The sequence below is a fragment of the Oncorhynchus kisutch genome, linkage group LG15, assembly GCF_002021735.2.
Source record: "Oncorhynchus kisutch isolate 150728-3 linkage group LG15, Okis_V2, whole genome shotgun sequence".
NCBI classification, from domain to species: Eukaryota; Metazoa; Chordata; class Actinopteri; order Salmoniformes; family Salmonidae; genus Oncorhynchus; species Oncorhynchus kisutch.
Genome location: NC_034188.2, coordinates 78,816,892 through 78,835,166, shown reverse-complemented (window position 1 = coordinate 78,835,166; position 18,275 = coordinate 78,816,892).

The window sequence follows — 18,275 nt, the reverse complement described above, 5'->3', positions numbered from 1 at the left end:
GGAAAGCGAGTCTTACTTCCCACCTCTCTCCCCTCCTTGTTTTGGGGTTTTGTTGTAGACCAAGCAAAAATATGGAAATATGAAATGCCAATTCATGTGTATGAAATATGAATGTCACCTTATGCAGAACTTCAAGAGAGCAGTAAGCAAGGCATCTCACTCTCCTATTCATTATTCACTGTACAAATGACTTGAAAAGGAATCTGTCCTTTGTCAACAGGCCTTTGAGGGGAAAATGTATCATTCATCTTCTAACATCTTCAAACTAACCAGATCAAATGATAAACTCTGCCCACACCTTGGGAGACACCTCCACACTGCTCCAACAGTTAACTTTCATCCCCACTCATTGGAGGCTATCCAAGTTCTAAATGGAAATATATTTGCGAACATGGTGAGAGGGGGGTATTCGAGTTAGCGACTGTGCTTCTTCTGATTAATGAGGCAAGTAGTCGTGATTAACGTGCATCTGATTGCTCTGTCAGTCTTCCAAATGGACAGAACCTCTCTGCTCACCCCTCCACCATCCGAGTACAAATGGCTGGCTGTGGAGATATGCCTGTCCATCTCCAGCACTTACTCATCCTAACGACCCCCATAGTCTGCATTAAATCAGCCCTGGCCCAAGAAGAGATGAGACCCCATTGGACAGAGGCCCAGGAAGAGATGAGACGCACATGGGAGGAGATGAGATGCCCACGGGACGGAGGCCCAGGACAAAATGGACGCCCACGGGACAAAGGCCCAGGAGGAGATGAGACGCCAACGGATGGAGGCCCAGGAGGACATGAGATGCCCACGGACGGAGCCCAGGACAAAATGAGACGCCCACGGACGGAGGCCCAGGAGGAGAAGAGATGCCCACGGATGAAGCCCAGGACAAAATGAGACGCCCACGGACGGAGGCCAAGGAGGAGATGAGATGCCCACGGACGGAGGCCCAGGACAAAATGAGACGCCCACGGGACGAAGGCCCAGGAGGAGATTAGAGGCCCACGGAATGGAGGCTTACTTGGGTGGGCCTGCAAATCACCTGGCCTTGCCCACTCACACATCTCTCCATCTGCCTGAGCATCACTACGCAGTGGGCAGGAAGAGGGGAGTGACTACAAGAGACCAAGGAGGGGAAGGTTGGAGATTTAGAGGTGGAGCTAGTCTGCATACTGATTTTTGAGACCTACCTTGATGTACTTTGTAGTACCTGAGAGAGATTTGGAGAAGACAAAAATCATGACTTACCTGTTTGGTTGAGTGTTTATCCTACTTTATTATGCATAACCTTTTGCGAACCTACAATACTGTACCATCATGACAGGAACAATCAGTATCTTCCATGAATCAAAGAGGTTGCAGCTACATTTGCTCAGTACATTCACAGGTAAATAGTCATGTGATGATATGCTACAGAGTTTACCGCACAGTAAATGGGGAACCTAATTGATGCCTCAGCAAAGATGGTCTAATACGGATGTCTTACAGGTGTCTTGATGTTGGCCTCTTTGGGTATAACAAGCCCCATCCCAATCTCCCTGCCTCCCCCTTGCCTCCATCAACTAGGTTACTGTGGTCAGAGACGTCGTAAATTCCTGAGAGACCTTGCCACATGGCCACACAGTATAGAGAGAGTAGATTTTCATGGAGAACAAAGGAAATCCTTCCACCTCACAGAACTTGAGGTACCAACAAATTTCATGTTCCGGAGAAAGTATAAAAGATCGGTGAGGAATCCAGCTACGAACTGGTCCGTTTGTCACAACTTGGGGAAGCTTATGGGAGACGGTGTGGCCACATTACCATAACGCTGTTTATATAATAGCCTCAGATATGAGGTTTACATCTAATTGTTGTATAAGATGAATCAGTGAGTATGATACTGTTTGTATAATTGTGTAATATGATTTTGGACTGTTTAATGAAGAAAAATACAATTCCCTTTTGATTTGAATTAAATCAGACGACCGCCCCTGAGCCCAGTTAGGGTCAGACATCCTGGGACAGTCCTTTTTCGGCCCTTCCGAATATATATCCCCACTCGGGTTTTCGATCAGCAGACCGAGCTTACCTCAATTACGAGATGGCTAAAGGTTGCAGACTATGTTTTTCTCCATTAGGAGGACAAAGGTTGTAGACCATTGCTGAATCTTTTAACCATACCACGTGGTTAAACTCTTAGACTATCGATACCGACAGAATAAGAACAAGTCTTTGATATTAATTACTAGTCTGCAGCTAGGAATTCGGTATCATTGAACGTGAAGAACGACAACCACCGAATCATTCATTCTATAACGAAACAAATTAATTTTACTCTGAACTACCCACTATAACCACGACAGAGAGAAAGAGAGAGAGAGAGGGAGAGAGACGGACAATTCTACAAAATACTGAAAATAATTTTTCACTAGCGATCAAGACGACACACTGAGCGTAAATATATATATTGATTGCAATTTTTTGCAAATGAGTGAACGTTCATGTGCAAAGGATTAGCATTTTAATTGTTATAATTATCACGTTGTAGTGAAATCTTAGTCGACCCCCACTTCCCCTTTTGTCTAACAAGCCGCCATGCCGGTTTAGCCCACTAGGGCACATTCTCATTTCATGTAACCATATTTACCATATTTACTGTTTGTTTATGCCTTTCTGTGAATTACTTAGTTAGTAATAAATAAATGAAACTGTTATGGCAAGGAACCACCCCCTCATTCAGCTGAAAAGGTGGCACAGGGAATTAAAAAATATTCTTTAGAAATATTTAACCTTCACACAAGTCCAATACCTCAAATGAAAGATAAACATCTTGTTCATCTACCCGCCATGTCCGATTTTAAAAATATTTTACAGTGAAAACACAACATATATTTGTTAGACCACCACCAAATCAAAGGGAAAACGCAGCCATTTTTTCCAGCCAAAGATAGAGTCACAAAAGCAGCATTAGAGATAAAATGATATTGCATATTTATATCCACAAATCTCGGTTTACATTGATGCCATGTTCAGAAATGCCTCCAAAATATCCGGAGGAATTAGAGAAAGCTACGCCAGATAACAGAAATACTCATCATAAACTTTGACTAAAGATACATGTTCTACATATAATTAAAGATACACTGGTTCTTAATGCAACCGCTGTGCCAGATTTTTTTTAAACGTTACGGAAAAAGCCTACCATGCAATAATCTGAGACAGTGCTCAGACGTAAAAGTATTTCCCTGCCATGTTGGAGTCAACAGAAATACGAAATTACATCATAAATATTCCCTTACCTTTGATGATCTTTCATCAGAATGCAGTGCAAGGAGTCCTAGTTCCACAAAAAATCGTTGTTTTGTTCCATAATGTCCAATACTAGTGTCCAATTAGCTGCATTTGCTACCACTTTCAGCTCACGTGTCCAAAAGCTGACGCCGGTCCAGGACAACTCGCACGAAAACTTCAAAAATATATATTCCAGGTCGAATAAACTGGTCAAACTAAGTAGAGAATCAATCTTCAGGATGTTATTTTCATATATATCCAATAACATTCCAACCGGATCATACGTTTTCAGCTGCAGCCAAATGGAACGACGGTAGCACCCACAGAGAAATGCGCCACAGGAAAATGGCATTCTGTCGGGACAGTGACTATTTCCCCTCCCATTCGGTCTAAGTTCACAGCAAAAGCTCCATTCCACTTTCCACTGAATGACGACATCTAGTGGAAGGCGTAGGAAGTGCTACGAGATCCATATCTTGTTGGGAAAGGAGGGGGCGATGACGTCAAAGTTTAACCCACATTCAGAATTTCACTTCTTGTTTGGAAGATTGCCTGCCCTATAAGTTCTGTTATGCTCACAGACATAATTCAAACAGTTTGAGTGTTTTCTATCCAATAGTAATAATAATATGCATATATTAGCAATCTAGGACAGAGTAGGATGCAGGTCACTATGGGCACGCAATTCATCCAAAGTGAAAATACTGCCCCCTATCCTCAACAAGTTTTAAGACAATTGATGTATGGATGACTCATAGTGAAGACTGGGTTCGTGCAGATAACCAATCATTTACGACGTTTGGAATGAGACTAATGTGAAGTAAAGTAAATAATGAATTAATCAGAAGACTATGGATCAGATATGAAAATATTTGAAAAGTTATTTTAGGAAATTATTACTTTGTAATCTGAATATTTTTCCTTGGTGCCCTGACTTCCTAGTAATTACGGTTACATGATTAATCAGTCTAAACGCGTAATAATTACAGAGAGTCTTTGATAAAAAACTATCAGTCTTCAGTTAATGATAGTGAAGACATGACACAGGGTTTGGTTTGAACCTTTGTGCTGCCGTTGGATCAGAGGTTCTACATGTTTCCAGCCATTCATCATCCTAACTGCTATGACTTCTCAACCCTAGAAGAGGCTGGAGTCTTGTTTTATCACCACCCGGTACAGTACAAAGACCCCCTTCCCTTCACCACCCAGTAGAGTACAAAGACCCCTCTCCCTTCACCATCCAGTACAGTACAAAGACCCCCTCCCTTCACCACCCAGTACAGTACAAAGAACACCCTCCCTTCACCACCCAGTACAGTACAAAGACCCCCCTCTCTTCACCATACAGTACAGACCTCTCTCCCTTCACCATCCAGTACAGTACAAAGACCCCCCTCCCTTCACCATCCAGTACAGGACAAAGACCCCCCTCCCTTCACAGTACAGTATAGTACAACGACCCCCCTCCCTTCACCATCCAGTACAGACCTCTCTCCCTTCACCATCCAGTACAGTACAAAGACCCCCCTCCCTTCACCATCCAGTACAGGACAAAGACCCCCCTCCCTTCACAGTACAGTACAGTACAACGACCCCCCTCCCTTCACCATCTAGTACAGTACAACGACCCCCCACCCTTCACCATCCAGTACAGTACAAAGACCCCCCTCCCTTCACCATCCAGTAGAGTAGAAAAGATCCCCCTCCCTTCACCACCCAGTACAGTACAAAGACCCCCCTCCCTTCACCATCCAGTACAGTACAAAGACCCCCCTCCCTTCACCATCCAGTACAGTACAAAGACCCCCCTCCCTTCACCACCAAGTACAGTACAAATACCCCCCTCCCTTCACCATCTAGTACAGTACAACGACCCCCCACCCTTCACCATCCAGTACAGTACAAAGACCCCTCTCCCTTCACCCCCCAGTACAGTACAAAGACCCCCCCTCCCTTCACCATCCAGTACAGTACAAAGACCCCCCTCCCTTCACAACCCAGTACAGTACAAAGACCCCCCTCCCTTCACCATCTAGTACAGTACAAAGACCCCCTCCCTTCACCATATAGTACAGACCTCCCTCCCTTCACCATCCAGTACAATACAAAGACCCCCCTCCCTTCACCATCCAGTACAATACAAATACCCCCCTCCCTTCACCATCCAGTACAGTACAAATACCCCCCTCCCTTCACCATCCAGTAGAGTAGAAAATACCCCCCTCCCTTCACCACCCAGTACAGTACAAAGACCCCCCCCCCCCCTTCACCATCTAGTACAGTACAAAGACCCCCCTCCCTTCACCACCCAGTACAGTACAAAGACCACCCTCCCTTCACCATACAGTACAGTACAAAGACCCCCCTCCCTTCACCATCCAGTACAGTACAAAGACCCCCCCTCCCTTCACCACCCAGTACAGTACAAAGACCCCCCTCCCTTCACCACCCAGTAGAGTAAAAAGACCCCCCTCTCTTCACCATACAGTACAGACCTCACTCCCTTCACCATCCAGTACAGTACAAAGACCCCCCCTCCCTTCACCACCCAGTATAGTACAATGACCCCCCTCCCCATCACCATCTAGTACAGTACAAATACCCCCCTCCCTTCACCATCCAGTACAGTACAAAGACCCCCCTCCCTTCACCATCCAGTAGAGTAGAAAAGATCCCCCTCCCTTCACCACCCAGTACAGTACAAAGACCCCCCTCCCTTCACCATACAGTACAGACCTCCCTCCCTTCACCATCCAGTACAGTACAAAGACCCCCCTCCCTTCACCATCCAGTACAGGACAAAGACCCCCCTCCCTTCACCATCCAGTACAATACAAAGACCCACCTCCCTTCACCATCCAGTACAATACAAAGACCCACCTCCCTTCACCATCCAGTACAATACAATGACCCCCCTCCCTTCACCATCCAGTACAATACAAATACCCCCCTCCCTTCACCATCCAGTACAGTACAAATACCCCCCCTCCCTTCACCATCCAGTAGAGTAGAAAATACCCCCCTCCCTTCACCATCTAGTACAGTACAACGACCCCCCTCCCTTCACCATCCAGAACAATACAAAGACCCACCTCAATTCACCATCCAGTACAGTACAAAGACCCACTCCCTTCACCACCCAGTACAATACAAAGACCCCCCTCCCTTCACCATACAGTACAGTACAAAGACCCCCCTCCCTTCACCATCCAGTACAGTACAAAGACCCCCCTCACTTCACCATCCAGTACAGTACAAAGACCCCCCTCCCTTCACCATCCAGTACAGTACAAAGACCCCCCTCCATTCACCATCAAGTACAGGACAAAGACCCCCCTCCGTTCACAGTACAGTATAGTACAAAGACCCCCCTCCTTTCACCATCCAGTACAGTACAAAGACCCCCCTCCCTTCACCATCCAGTACAGTACAAAGACCCCCCTCCCTTCACCACCCAGTACAGTACAAAGACCCCCCTCCCTTCACCACCCAGTGCAGTACAAAGACCCCCCTCCCTTCACCATACAGTACAGACCTCACTCCCTTCACCATCCAGTACAGTACAAAGACCCCCCTCCCTTCACCACCCAGTATAGTACAATGACCCCCGTCCCATCACCATCTAGTACAGTACAAATACCCCCCTCCCTTCACCATCCAGTACAGTACAAAGACCCCCCTCCCTTCACCATCCAGTAGAGTAGAAAAGATCCCCCTCCCTTCACCACCCAGTACAGTACAAAGACCCCCCTCCCTTCACCATACAGTACAGACCTCCCTCCCTTCACCATCCAGTACAGTACAAAGACCCCCCTCCCTTCACCATCCAGTACAGGACAAAGACCCCCCCTCCCTTCACAGTACAGTACAGTACAAAGACCCCCCTCCCTTCACCACCCAGTACAGTACAAATACCCCCCTCCCTTCACCATCTAGTACAGTACAAAGACCCCTCTCCCTTCACCACCCAGTACAGTACAAAGACCCCCCTCCCTTCACCATCCAGTACAGTGCAAAGACCCCCCTCCCTTCACAACCCAGTACAGTACAAATACCCCACTCCCTTCACCACCCAGTACAGTACAAAGACCCACCTGCCTTCACCATCCAGTACAATACAAAGACCCACCTCCCTTCACCATCCAGTACAATACAAAGACCCACCTCCCTTCACCATCCAGTACAATACAATGACCCCCCTCCCTTCACCATCCAGTACAATACAAATACCCCCCTCCCTTCACCATCCAGTACAGTACAAATACCCCCCTCCCTTCACCATATAGTACAGACCTCCCTTCACCATCCAGTACAATACAAAGACCCACCTCAATTCACCATCCAGTACAGTACAAAGACCCCCCTCCCCTCACCATCCAGTACAGTACAAAGACCCCACTCCCTTCACCACCCAGTACAGTACAAAGACCCACCTCCCTTCACCATCCAGTACAATACAAAGACCCACCTCCCTTCACCATCCAGTACAATACAAAGACCCACCTCCCTTCACCTCCCTTCACCATCCAGTACAATACAATGACCCCCCTCCCTTCACCATCCAGTACAATACAAATACCCCCCTCCCTTCACCATCCAGTACAGTACAAATACCCCAATCCCTTCACCATCCAGTATAATACAAAGACCCACCTCCCTTCACCATCCAGTACAATACAAAGACCCCCCTCCCTTCACCATCCAGTACAATACAATGACCCCCCTCCCTTCACCATCCAGTACAATACAAATACCCCCCTCCCTTCACCATCCAGTACAGTACAAATACCCCCCCTCCCTTCACCATCCAGTAGAGTAGAAAATACCCCCCTCCCTTCACCACCCAGTACAGTACAAAGACCCCCCTCCCTTCACCATCTAGTACAGTACAACGACCCCCCTCCCTTCACCATCCAGTACAATACAAAGACCCACCTCAATTCACCATCCAGTACAGTACAAAGACCCACTCCCTTCACCACCCAGTACAATACAAAGACCCCCCTCCCTTCACCATACAGTACAGTACAAAGACCCCCCTCCCTTCACCATCCAGTACAGTACAAAGACCCCCCTCACTTCACCATCCAGTACAGTAAAAAGACCCCCCTCCCTTCACCATCCAGTACAGTACAAAGACCCCCCTCCCTTCACCACCCAGTACAGTACAAAGACCCCCCCTCCCTTCACCACCCAGTACAGTACAAAGACCCCCCCTCCCTTCACCATACAGTACAGACCTCACTCCCTTCACCATCCAGTACAGTACAAAGACCCCCCTCCCTTCACCACCCAGTATAGTACAATGACCCCCATCCCATCACCATCTAGTACAGTACAAATACCCCCTCCCCTCACCATCCAGTACAGTACAAAGACCCCACTCCCTTCACCACCCAGTACAGTACAAAGACCCACCTCCCTTCACCATCCAGTACAATACAAAGACCCACCTCCCTTCACCATCCAGTACAATACAAAGACCCACCTCCCTTCACCATCCAGTACAATACAATGACCCCCCTCCCTTCACCATCCAGTACAATACAAATACCCCCCTCCCTTCACCATCCAGTAGAGTAGAAAAGATCCCCCTCCCTTCACCACCCAGTACAGTACAAAGACCCCCCTCCCTTCACCATACAGTACAGACCTCCCTCCCTTCACCATCCAGTACAGTACAAAGACCCCCCTCCCTTCACCATCCAGTACAGGACAAAGACCCCCCTCCCTTCACAGTACAGTACAGTACAAAGACCCCCCTCCCTTCACCACCCAGTACAGTACAAATACCCCCCTCCCTTCACCATCTAGTACAGTACAAAGACCCCTCTCCCTTCACCACCCAGTACAGTACAAAGACCCCCCTCCCTTCACCATCCAGTACAGTACAAAGACCCCCCTCCCTTCACAACCCAGTACAGTACAAATACCCCCCTCCCTTCACCATCTAGTACAGTACAAAGACCCCCTCCCTTCACCATATAGTACAGACCTCCCTTCACCATCCAGTACAATACAAAGACCCACCTCAATTCACCATCCAGTACAGTACAAAGACCCCCCCTCCCCTCACCATCCAGTACAGTACAAAGACCCCCACTCCCTTCACCACCCAGTACAGTACAAAGACCCACCTCCCTTCACCATCCAGTACAATACAAAGACCCACCTCCCTTCACCATCCAGTACAATACAAAGACCCACCTCCCTTCACCATCCAGTACAATACAATGACCCCCCTCCCTTCACCATCCAGTACAATACAAATACCCCCCTCCCTTCACCATCCAGTAGAGTAGAAAAGACCCCCCTCCCTTCACCACCCAGTACAGTACAAAGACCCCACTCCCTTCACCATCTAGTACAGTACAACGACCCCCCCTCCCTTCACAACCCAGTATAGTACAAATACCCCCCTCCCTTCACCATCTAGTACAGTACAAAGACCCCCTCCCTTCACCATATAGTACAGACCTCCCTTCACCATCCAGTACAATACAAAGACCCACCTCAATTCACCATCCAGTACAGTACAAAGACCCCCCTCCCCTCACCATCCAGTACAGTACAAAGACCCCACTCCCTTCACCACCCAGTACAGTACAAAGACCCACCTCCCTTCACCATCCAGTACAATACAAAGACCCACCTCCCTTCACCATCCAGTACAATACAAAGACCCACCTCCCTTCACCATCCAGTACAATACAATGACCCCCCTCCCTTCACCATCCAGTACAATACAAATACCCCCCCTCCCTTCACCATCCAGTAGAGTAGAAAAGACCCCCCCTCCCTTCACCACCCAGTACAGTACAAAGACCCCACTCCCTTCACCATCTAGTACAGTACAACGACCCCCCTCCCTTCACCATCCAGTACAATACAAAGACCCACCTCAATTCACCATCCAGTACAATAAAAAGACCCCCCTCCCTTCACCACCCAGTACAGTACAAAGACCCCACTCCCTTCACCATCCAGTACAGTACAAAGACCCCACTCCCTTCACCATCCAGTACAGTACAATGACCCCCCTCCCTTCACCATCCAGTACAGTACAAAGACCCCACTCCCTTCACCACCCAGTACAGTACAAACACCCCCCTCCCTTCACCATCTAGTACAGTACAACGACCCCCACTCCCTTCACCACCCAGTACAGTACAAAGACCCACCTCCCTTCACCATCCAGTACAATACAAAGACCCCCCCCCCCCTTCAATATCCAGCACAGTACGAAGACCCCCCCCCCCTTCAACATCCAGTACAGAACAAATACCCCCCCCCCCCTTCAATATCCAGTACAGTACAAAGACCCCCCCCCCCTTCAATATCCATTACAGTACAAAGACCCCCCCCCCCTTCAATATCCAGTACAGTACAAAGACTCCCCCCCTTCAATATCCAGTACAGTACGAAGACCCCCCCTTCAATATCCAGTACAGTACAAAGACCCCCCCTCCCTTCACCATCCAGTACAGTACAAAGACTCCCCTCCCTTCACCACCCAGTACAGTACAAAGACCCCCCTCCCTTCACCGTACAGTACAGACCTCCCTCCCTTCACCATCCAGTACAGTACAAAGACCCCCCTCTCTTCACCATACAGTACAGACCTCCCTCCCTTCACCATCCAGTACAGTACAAAGACCCCCCTCCCTTCACCATCCAGTACAGGACAAAGACCCCCCTCCCTTCACAGTACAGTACAGTACAACGACCCCCCCTCCCTTCACCATCCAGTACAGTACAAATACCCCCCTCCCTTCACCATCCAGTACAGTACAAAGACCCCCCTCCCTTCACCACCCAGTACAGTACAAAGACCCCCCTCCCTTCACCACCCAGTACAGTACAAAGACCCCCGTCCCTTCACCATCTAGTACAGTACAAATACCCCCTCCCTTCACCACCCAGTACAGTACTAAGACCCCCCTCCCTTCACCATCTAGTACAGTACAAAGACCCCTTCCCTTCACCATATAGTACAGACCTCCCTCCCTTCACCATCCAGTACAATACATAGACCCACCTCAATTCACCATCCAGTACAGTACAAAGACCCCCCTCCCCTCACCATCCAGTACAGTACAAAGACCCCACTCCCTTCACCACCCAGTACAGTACAAAGACCCACCTCCCTTCACCATCCAGTACAATACAAAGACCTACCTCCCTTCACCATCCAGTAGAGTAGAAAAGACCCCCCTCCCTTCACCACCCAGTACAGTACAAAGACCCCCCTCCCTTCACCATCTAGTACAGTACAACGACCCCCCTCCCTTCACCATCCAGTACAATACAAAGACCCACCTCAATTCACCATCCAGTACAGTACAAAACCCCCCCTCCCTTCACCATCCAGTAGAGTACAAAGACCCCACTCCCTTCACCACCCAGTACAGTACAAACACCCCCCTCCCTTCACCATCTAGTACAGTACAACGACCCCCCTCCCTTCACCATCCAGTACAATACAAAGACCCACCTCAAAACACCATCCAGTACAGTACAAAGACCCCCCTCCCTTCACCACCCAGTACAGTACAAAGACCCCCCTCCCTTCACCATCTAGTACAGTACAACGACCCCCCTCCCTTCACCATCCAGTACAATACAAAGACCCACCTCAATTCACCATCCAGTACAGTACAAAGACCCCCCTCCCTTCACCATCCAGTAGAGTAGAAAAGACCCCCCTCCCTTCACCACCCAGTACAGTACAAAGACCCCCCTCTCTTCACCATACAGTACAGACCTCTCTCCCTTCACCATCCAGTACAGTACAAAGACCCCCCTCCCTTCACCATCCAGTACAGTACAAAGACCCCCCCTCCCTTCACCATCCAGTACAGGACAAAGGCCCCCTCCCTTCACAGTACAGTACAGTACAACTACCCCCCTCCCTTCACCATCCAGTACAGACCTCTCTCCCTTCACCATCCAGTACAGTACAAAGACCCCCCTCCCTTCACCATCCAGTACAGGACAAAGAGCCCCCTCCCTTCACAGTACAGTACAGTACAACGACCCCCCTCCCTTCACCATCTAGTACAGTACAACGACCCCCCACCCTTCACCATCCAGTACAGTACAAAGACCCCCTCCCTTCACCACCCAGTACAATACAAAGACCCCCCTCCCTTCACCACCCAGTACAGTACAAAGACCCCCCTCCCTTCACCATCCAGTACAGTGCAAAGACCCCACTCCCTTCACCATCCAGTGCAATACAAAGACCCACCTCCCTTCACCATCCAGTACAATACAAAGACCCACCTCCCTTCACCATCCAGTACAATACAAAGACCCACCTCGCTTCACCATCCAGTACAATACAATGACCCCCCTCCCTTCACCGTACAGTACAGTATCTCTCCACTGGCTGACCAAATACACTTCCTGATTAGTTAACGTTAGACTTTAATTACCACAGTTAATATATGGATTTCTGTATCCCTGATGCTCGATACCGCACAGAACATAACATTGTTCATACAAAATTGATCCACACCAAATTCCCTCCGAATGAATCACGGCCCAATCGATCGAGCGCAATGTGCCACTGGTCTTTGGGTTTAGATGTGTATTTTATCAAAGACGTGAACTTTCTTCTCCCTTCACTGGTCATAGCACGGGAACGTAATGCATTAATGTGTCATTGGAGGTAGACCAACTGCAGATTATTATTGACCAGTGGAGACACGTTAACAACACTGTTCTGTGTCATTCACCTGCGGACAGACACACAGTAAAGAACAGCCTCTCCCTGGCCCTGCCTACCGGGAATGGGTGACAAACCATTAATTACATCCAACACATTGATCTCAGTAATTCCTGTGATAAATACTCTCATTAGTTACATCCAACACATTGATCTCAGTAACTCCTGTGATAAATACTCTCATTAGTTACATCCAACACATTGATCTCAGTAACTCCTGTGATAAATACTCTCATTAGTTACATCCAACACATTCATCTCAGTAACTCCTGTGATAAATACTCTCATTAGTTACATCCAACACATTGATCTTACTAAAAGTAGACCAGAAAACATTGTCTTAAATCAACCCGCAAGCAGCAAACTCCTGACTTTCAGTAACCTTCAAGCTGGCTAACTGTCACCCCTGTCAGCGCCGGCTGAGAGGTGGAGGACACATGTCATCCTGGTGAAATTTAAAATGGCTTCTGATGCCCCTTTTCTGAGAGCCTGCCACTCTCTCTCTCATCTCTAGGCAGATGTAACACCCCACACTACTCCTGTGAGCAATAGCCCCACCGTACCACATCAAGGGTGTATTTTCTGTGTGTGTGCGTGGGTCTTGTGTGTTGGAAGAGACCCAGGATACGGAGTGGAACATTCCAATCTAAATTCCAATCTTTTGCTAAACTGTAATTATTTTGCCACTATGGCCTATTTATTGCCTTACCTCCCTAATCTTACTACATTTGCAGACACTTTATATAGACTTTTCTATTGTGTTATTGACTGTACGTTTGTTTATCCCATGTGTAACTCTGTGTTGTTTGTGTCGCACTGCTTTGCTCTATCTTGACCAAGTCGCAGTTGTAAATGAGAACTGGTTCTCAACTGGCCTACCTGGTTAAATAAAGGTGAAATAAATCATCCGTTTAGATTTTGGTCCATCGTGATATATTTTTATATTGTATGTTGTATTACACTGGGATGAAGTACACTCCAATTTATTTTCTAACAAGATTCTTTCATAAACTGTAATTTGTATTTTCAAAATACAAAATTTTATCACACACTTTATCACTTCCTACAGCGCCTTCGGAAAGTATTCAGATAACATGACAATTTTCCATATTTTGCTAGGTTACAGCCTTATTCTAAAATTGATTAAATATTTTTTTTCTCTTCAATCTACACACAATACCCAATAATGATAAAGCAATTTATTTAAAAAAATAGATATATATCACATTTACATTTCAGACACTTTACTCAGTACGTTGTTAATTAAAGTTCCTTTGGCAGTGATTACAGCCTTGAGTCTGCTAGAGTATGACGCAACAAGCTTGGCACACCTGTATTTGGGGAGTTTCACCAATTCTTCTCTGCAGATCCTCTCAAGCTCTGTCAGATTGGATGTGGAGCGTTGCTGCACAGCTATTTTCACGTCTCTCCAGAGATGTTCGATGGGTTTCAAGTCCAGGCTCAGGGCGGGCCTCTTTCAGAGACTTGTCCCAAAGCCACTTCTGTGATGTCTTGTCTTGGTGTGCTTAGGGTCATTGTCCTGTTGGAAGGTGAACCTTCACCCCAGTCTGAGGTTCTGAGTGCTCCAGTCTGAGGTTTTCATCAAGGATCTCTCCAATCATCTTTGCTGCGATCCTGACTAGTCTCCTAGTCACTGCAGCTGAAAAACATCCTCACAGCATGATCCTCCCCCGTTCTTCACCGTATGGATGGTGCCAGGTTTCCTCCAGACGTGACACTTGGCACTCAGGCCAAAGAGTCCAATCTTGGCTTTATCAGACCGGAGAATTTTGTTTATCATGGTCTGAGAATCTTTTAGGGGCGTTTTGGGAAACTCCAAGCGGGCTGTCATGTGCCTTTTACTGAGGAGTGGCTTCCGTCTGGCCACTCTACCATAAAGGACTGATTGTTGGAGCGCTGCAGAGATGGTTGTCCTTCTGAAAGTTTCTCCCATCTCCACAGAGGAACTCTAGAGCTCTGTCAGAGTGACCATCGGGTTCTTGGTCACCTCCCTGACCAAGGTCTTTCTCCCCAGGTTGTTCAGTTTGGCCGGGGGGTCAGCTCTAGAAAGGGTCTTGGTGGTTCCAAACTTCTTCCATATAAGAATGATCTGAGCCACTGTGGTCTTGGGGACCTTCAATGCTGCAGAAATGTTTTGCCTGGACACAATCCTGTCTCGGAGCTCTACTAACAATTTTGTCGACCTCAAGGCTTGGGTTATGCTGTGGGACATTATATAGACAGGTGTGTGCCTTCCAAATCATGTCCATTCAATTTCATTATGAATACGTATGTAAATAATATTAGCAAACATTTCTAAAAACTGTTTTCTTTCTCGCTTTTTCATTATGCGGTATTGTGAGTAGATTGCTGAGGAAATTATTTAAAAAAATATACATTTTGGAATAAGGCTGTAACGGTACAAAATGTGGAGAAAGTCAAGGGGTCTGAGTAATTTCTGAAAGCACTGTATATGTACATATCTAACGCAATTACCTTATCTACCGCAATCAACTCTGTACTGGTACCCTGTGTTTAAGCCAAGCTATCGTTACTCATTGTGTATTTATCCCTGTGTTATTCTTTTTCTATTACTTCTCTCTGCATTGTTGGGAAGGGTTCATAAGCATTTCACTGACATCATAAGCATTTTTTGGGAGGTGAATTAATTTGAGCGTCTACTAAATTAACTAAATGTATATGTAAACATTACAATTGCAAAGCATGCTGCGTATTATTCAAAGAGCTCCGCCCGAAATACCCAGTGTGCTTTGCAATTGTTCATTTTGTCATATACATTTACATTTTGGTCATTTAGCAGACACTCTTATCCAGAGTGACAGTGCACCCTGAGTGGCGCAGTGGTCTGAGGCACTGCATCACAGTGCTGGAGGCATCACCATGTATCACAATTGCCGTGATTGAGAGTCCCATAGGGCGGTGCACAATTGGCCCAGCGTTGGCCGTGGTAGGCCGTCATTGTAAATTGTAAATAACTGACTTGCCACAGGGTTAAATTCTCGGGCCGACTCTTTTCTCTGTATACATCAATGGTGTCACTCTTGCTGCTGGTGACTCTCTGATCCACCTCTACACAGACGACACCATTCGGTATACTTCTGGCCCTTGTTTGGACACTGTGTTAACTGACCTCCAAACGAGCTTCAATACCATACACTCTCCTTCCGTGGCCTTCAACTGCTCTTAAATGCAAGTAAAACTAAATGCATGCTCCTCAACCGATCGCTGCCCGCACCTGCCCGCCTGTCCAACATCACTACTCTGGACGGTTCTGACTTAGAATATGTGGACTACAAATACCTAGGTGTCTGGACAGACTGTAAACTCTCCTTCCAGACTCACATTAAGCATCTCCAATCCAAAATTAAATCTAGAATCAGCTTCCTATTTCACAACAAATCATCCTTCACTCATGCTGCCAAACATACCTTCATAAAACTGACTATCCTAACGTCACCAAAGCCCCATATACTACCCACCACTGCGACCTGTATGCTCTCATTGGCTGGCCCTCGCTTCATATTCGTCGCCAAACCCACTGGCTCCAGGTCATCTATAAGTCTTTGCTAGGTAAACCCCGCCTTATCTCAGCTCGCTGGTCACCATAGCACTCCAGCAGGTATATCTCACTGGTCACCCCAAAGCCAATTCCTCCTTTGCTTCCAGTTCTCTGGTGCCAATGACTGGAATGAACTGAAAAAAATCACTGGAGCTGGAGACTCATATCTCCCTCACTAACCTTAAGCATCAGCTGTCAGAGCAGATCAGTTTACAGATCACTGCACCTGTACATAGCTCATCTGTAAATAGCCCACCCAACTACCTAATCCCCATATTGTTATTACTATTATTTTTGCTCCTTTACACCCCAGTATCTCTACTTGCGCATTAATCTTCTGCACATCTATCACTCCAGTGTTTAATTGCTAAATTGTAATTATTTCGCCACTATGGCCTATTTATAGCCTAGTGGTTAGAGTGTTGGACTAACTGAAAGGTTGCAAGTTCAAATCTCCAAGGTAATCTATCTTTCTGCCTCTGAACAGGCAGTTAACCCACTGTTCCTAGGCCATCAATGAAAATAAGAATTTGTTCTTAACTGACTTGCCTAGTTATATAAAGGTAAAATAAAAACCTTACCTCATTTGCACACACTGTATATAGATTGTGTTATTGACTGTATGTTTGTTTATTCCATGTGTAACTCTGTGTTGTTGTTTGTTTCGCACTGCTTTGCTTTATCTTGGCCAGGTCGCAGTTGTAAATGAGAACATTTTTCTCAACAGGCCTACCTGGTTAAATAAAGGTGAAATAAATAAAAAATACAAATGTGTGACCAATAAAATGTTTTTTGATATGATGAAAACAATGTTGGGGCCTTACTGCTATTAGCCCATACAAACGCATTGAATAGCAAATTCGCTACATGGAACAACAGATAGTTCCCCCCAAAAATCTAAAGTAAGTTTGTTCTGAAGTTTCTGTCCTAGAAGACTGATTTTCAGGATGTCTCATGGTGTGACAAACACAGCTATAGCTCTGTCACCTTTCATTGAGATGCAAAAATAACTATCTCTAGCATAAATACAATACTTGGAAAAAGTAGCTTATATTTTATTTTGATACATAGTTTTTTAGTGTAGTTTGTAGTTGTATTTTGTAAATGTAATTTGTAATTTATGCCCATCCCTGAGTGTTGTCACTCGGGATAATTATCAGCGTTATATTGTAACTGTCACGCCCTGACCTTAGATCCCTATTATTCTCTGTTTGGTTAGGTCAGGGTGTGACTCGGGTGGGAAAGTCCGTTTTCTATTTCTTTGTTTTTGGCCGTGTGTGTGTGGTTCCAAATCAGAGGCAGCTGTCTATCGTTGTCTCTGATTGGGGATCACATATAAGTAATCATTTTCCTTTTGGGTTTTGTGGTTTTCTGTTTAGTGTCTGTACCTGACAGAACTGTTCGCTTACGTATCACGTTTTGTTGTTTTGTTTGAGTGTTCAAAATGAGAAAAATAAATCATGAACACTTTCCACACTGCCCTTTGGTCCACTCCTTTGGACGAGTGCCGTTACAGTAACTGATCAGACATAGTCATATATTACAATTTAACAAGGATTTTATTCAATGCCTACTTCCCTCCATCTGTCCCCCACAGAGTTAGGTGCAACACCTTGATGAAATGTTCCTGTTCCAGGCACTTCTTACACTACTCATCAGTATTTATCAGTGAGACTTAATATATGTCTCATCCTGGAGTGT